Raw genomic sequence first — 5606 nt, 5'->3', positions numbered from 1 at the left:
AAAAATAAGTCTACTAAGCTACCAAGTGTAACAGTTTAACTTTACGTCCGTCCCCTCGCGCGAACCAGGGACCCTCTGCACACATCAACAACAGTCACCCACGAAGCATCGTTACCCATTGCTCCACAAAAGCCGCGGCCCTTGCAGAGCAAGAGGAACCACTACTTCAAGGTCTCAGAGCAAGTGACGTCACCGATTGAAAGGCTATTAGCGTGCACCACCGCTAACTAGCTAGCCATTTCACATCTGTTACACAAGCTGCTAGGACAGAACAGACCTGGCTGCAACTTCAATTAGCACTGAAGTATAAAGTGAGATGTGTGAAAACTCTTGAGCCTAACAATGGCAGCAGAGTTTCAAAGCCTCCCCCATCCAAATGCAGAGGCCTTTGAAGCCTCCTGTGCCATGTCGTATCCCTGTTCAGATGTCATCACAGTACAGTACTCCTTGGACATTAAAAATAACACTACACAGAATAAGTACAAAAATAAGCTACTATTTGCTGACTGCTACAAAGAGGGCACATAAGCAACTTAATTTTCCACACATACCATCCCCTGGCATGGCACAGTGCTATAAGAGCACACTACCCCTATCCTATGTCAAGAGAGAGGGTATTGTCCCAGTGTGGAAACTCAGAATACTAGACATTAAGGAAATTGAAACAACCTCTGTCAACGTGTACAAATCTGGGACAGTAATGGTGCAGGGCATCCTCATGCAGTTCCAGCAGGACTTTTACGGGATCAAAGAGAGAGCACAGCAGGAAAAGCTCTCTCTCTGTGACGACTCCCCCATCCTGAGTGAGTCTGATCACACCTCTTCAAACTGTGCTGCAGATGAGGATAGTCACCCCCCCCCAGCACTGAACACACCCAGGTCCCACAACTGCACTGCTCCTCCATCATTGAGAGGGATAAATTCCCAGAACTGGAGAGAAACATGGTGGAGCTCAGAGAGCTAGTCCACACAATCCAGACAGAAAAGACCCACAAAACAGACTAGCACAACAACATCCCCAACAAGACCTGGAGGGTGGTAGGTGGAGATGGACTGCTGTCTAAGAGAGCTAGCTAGCTGCACTCCGGAATGTGAGAGAATTTAAGGAGGAGAGAGAGGAACACATGGCACAGCTAAATGTAGTGAAGGAGGAGGGGGAGAAACACATTGCTCAGATAACAGGACTGAAGGAGGAGGTGAGGAAGCTGAGGTGTGACAGAGAGCAGGGCACTCCCTCAGAGAAGCCAGCAGAACAGAACACCTCAGACCCAGACCCAGACCCAGACCACAACCTCAGCACCACAAYGGGACAGACAACACAGGACCCCACCCCTTCCTAACAGCCTCCCTGTCAGCTACACCGATAGCTCTCCTGACAACCCCCGCCCATCCACCGAGGACACCCAAAACCAGAAAGTGTGCTCTTCATTGACTCAAATAGCAAATAGATTAAAGAGAATWAACTTTTTCCCAAACACAAAGGGACTAAACTCTGGTGCCCAAGCACTAGGCATGCCCTGGAGCTGTTGTCAGGGGACAGATTAGGTTCCCCCACCCACATTATAATTCATGACCTGAGGGCCAAGCAGGAACGGGTGGMCACAGCACTCAAGGGAGTGATTGAAAAAGCTTCTTCCACTTTCCCCAACGCAAAAGTGATTATTTCCACCCTGCTACCATGAAAATACATTCACCTTACCACCATACAGCGGGTGAACGCAAGCATTTCCCGGGACTGTGCCTCAAAACCTAATGTTTACCTGGCCCACCACTCCATCCTGGACTTGAACAGCCTTTACGACCAGGTCCACCTCTACAAGGCAGCAATCCCAACTTTTGCCAGGACCCTGAAGGAAGTCACCCATAATCGCACAGCCCCAGCACCTCACACAGGAGCAACAGAGCATGGACAACATGCCCAGACCAGCGAGACACCCTCCCAGACCTGCAAGACCCACTCCTGAAGGACCWGCACTGAGAGAACCCACGCCAAGAGGACCTACACCCAGACCACAGCTTCACCAGCCACACCCCAACCAGCTGAGACCAACCTAAACAAACCCTGGCCTCACCCTATATAGGCCCCTCCAGATCAGACCTATGCCCCTTCGAGACAGACCCACTGGTTGCCCTCTAGTTACAGAGAGCTGGTAGTTCCATCCACCAAACTACCAGGTGTCAAACAGGGAAAGAACTCAGGGGGTATGCTAATTTGGTATAAAGCAGRCCTAACCCACTATATTAAATTCGTCAAAACAGGAACATTTTACATCTGGTTAGAAATTAATAAAGAAATTATCTCAACAGAGAAAAATGTCCTCATGTRTGCYACCTATATCCCCCCAATAGAATCCCCATACTTTAATGATGACAGCTTCTCCATCCTAGAGGGGGAGATCAACCATTTCCAGGCCCAGGGACATGTACTAGTCTGTGGCGACCTAAATGCCAGAACTGGACAAGAACCTGACACCCTCAGCAAACAGGGGGACAAACACCTAACCTGGAGGTGCACAGGCATTCCCTCCCAAATATGCCCCCCTAGACACAACTATGACAAAACAACCAACAAAAATGGGTCACAACTGCTGCAGCTTCTGTTGCACACTTGGTCTGTACATAGTCAATGGTAGGCTTTGAGGAGACTCCTATGGCCGGTACACCTACAGCTCATCCCTTGGCAGTATTACTGTAGATTACTATATCACCTGACCTCAACCCAGATCTCTCAGAGCATTCACAGTCAGCCTACCAACACCCCTATCATATCACAGCAAAATCACAGTCTACCTGAACAGAGCAATACTCAATCATGAGGCATCAAAGCCAAAGGAATTGCACAATATTAAGAAATGCTATAGGGAAGGAAAGTAGTGTAGAAACCTACCAAAAACAATTAGGCAACAACAATTTTCAATCCCTTTTAGACGACTTCCTGGACAAAACATTTCACTGTGAAGGTGTAAACTTGGCAGGAGAAAGCCTAAACAGTATAATTGACCCTCTCAGCCTCTCAGCTTCCCTATCAAACAACCTAAGAAAATTAACAACAATGAAAAATGGTTTGATGAAGAATGCAAAAAATCTAAGAAAGAAATAGAGAAACCTATTCAACCAAAAAAATAGTGACCCAGAAAACCTGAGTCTACGCCTTCACTCTGGTGAATCACTAAAACAATACAGAAATACACTACGGAAAAAGAAGAACAGCACGTCAGAAATCAGCTCAATGTAACTGAAGAATCCATAGAATCGAATCACTTTTGGAAAATTGGAACACTAAAAAAACAACAACACGAAAAGTTATCTATCCCAAAACGGAATGTATGGAAATTAACAAATATCAAAATAGCAAAACATATACATGATCAATTACAAATATTAGAATCAGCTATTAAGACTACCAGAACCAAATGGATTCTCCAATTACATTGAATGAACTACAGGACAAGTACAAACCCTTCAACCAAAAAGGCCTGTCGTGTTGACGGTATCCTACATGAAATGATCAAATATACAGACCACAAATTGCAATGTGGCTATACTTAAACTCTTTAACATCATCCTCAACTCTGCATCTTCCCCAATATTTGGAACCAAGCACTGAATAACCCCAATCACAAAAGTTAAGACAAATTTGACCCCAATAACTACCGTGGGATATGCGTCAACAGCAACCTTGGGAAAATCCTCTGCATTATCATTAACAGCAGACTCGTACATTTCCTCATTGAAAACAATGTACTGAGCAAATGCAAAATTGGCTTTTTACCAAATTACCGTACAACAGACCATGTGTTCACCCTGCACACCCTAATTGACAAACCAAAACAAAGGCAAAGTCTTCTCATGCTTTGTTGACTTAAAAAAAGCTTTTGACTCAATTTGGCATGAGGGTCTGCTTAACAAATTGATGGAAAGTGGAGTTGGGGGGAAAACATACAGCATTATAAAATCCATGTAAACAAACAGCAAGTGTGCGGTTAAAATTGGCAAAAAAACATGAACAATTATTTCCACAAGGCTGTGGRGTGAGAGGGATGCAGCTTTACCCTCTTCCACATATATATCAACAAATTGGCGAGGGCACTAGAACAGTCTGCAGCACCCGGCCTCAYCCTACTARAATCTGAAGTCAAATGTCTCTGTTTGCTGATGATCTGGTGCTTCTGTCCCCAACCAAGGAGGGCCTACAGCAGCACYTAGATMTTCTACACAGATACTGTCTGGCCTGGGSCCTGACAGTAAATCTCAGTAAGACCAAAATAATGKTGTTCCAAAAAATGTCCAGTTGCCAGGACCACAAATACAAATTCCATCTAGACAACGTTTCCCCAGAGCACATAAAAAACGATCCATACCTTGGCCTAAACATAAGCGCCACAGTTAACTTCCACAAATYTGTGAACGATCTGAGAGACAAGGCAAGAAGGSCCTTCTATGCCATCAATAGGAACATCAAATTCGACGTACCAATTAGGATCTGGCTAAAAATACTTGAATCAGTTATAGAACCCATTGACCTTTATGGTTGTGAGGTYTGGGGTCTGCTCACCAACCAATAATTCACAAAATGGRACAAACACCAAATTGAGACTCTGCATGCAGAACTCTGCAAAAATCTMTTCTGTGTACAACGTAAAACACCRAATAATGCATGCAGAGCATTTAGGYCGATACCTGCTAATGATCAAAATCCAGAAAAGAGACGTTAAATTCTATAACCACCTAAAAGGAAGCGATTCCCAAACCTTCCATAACAAAGCCATCRCCTACAGAGAGATGAACCTGGAGAAGAGTCCCCTAAGCATGCTGGTCCACACAAACAGACCCCACAGAGCAACACAATTAAACCAAACCAAATCATGAGAAAACAAAAAGATAATTACTGAGAGAGAGAACAGAGAGAACTAGAACGCAGAGAGAACTAGAATTTGTCCCTAAACAGAAAATATACAGTGGCTGAATACCTGACCACTGTGACTGACCCAAAATTGAGGAAAGCTTTGACTACGTACAGACACTGTGAGCATAGCCTTGCTATTGAGAAAGGTCGCCGTAGGCATACCTGGCTCTCAAGAGAAGACAGGCCATGTGCACATTGCCCACAAAATGAGGTGGAAACTGAGCCACATTTCCTAACCTCCTGCCAAATGTATGACCATATTAGAGACACATATTTCCCTTAGATTACACAGACCCACAAATAATTAGGAAAAAAATCACATTTTAATTAACCTCCATATCTATTGGGTTAAATACTACAGTGTGCAATCACAGCAGCAAGATTTGTGAAATGTTGCCACAAGAAAAGTGCAACCAGTGAAGAACAAACACCATTGTAAATACAACCCATATTTATGTATTTCCCCTTTGTACTTTAACTATTTGCACATCGCTACAACACTGTATATAGACATAATATGACATTTGAAATTACTTTATTCTTTTGGAACTTCTGTGGGTGTAATATTTACAGTTCACTTTTTATTGTTTATTCCATTTGTTTATCCATTTCACTTGTTTTGACAATGTAAATATATCTTTCCCATGCCAATAAAGCCCCTTGAATTGAATTGAATGAGAAAGAAACACACCGAGAGAGA

The sequence above is a fragment of the Salvelinus sp. IW2-2015 genome, linkage group LG18 (assembly GCF_002910315.2).
Source record: "Salvelinus sp. IW2-2015 linkage group LG18, ASM291031v2, whole genome shotgun sequence".
Taxonomy (NCBI): Eukaryota; Metazoa; Chordata; class Actinopteri; order Salmoniformes; family Salmonidae; genus Salvelinus; species Salvelinus sp. IW2-2015.
Note: the sequence above shows the minus strand (reverse complement) of the source record.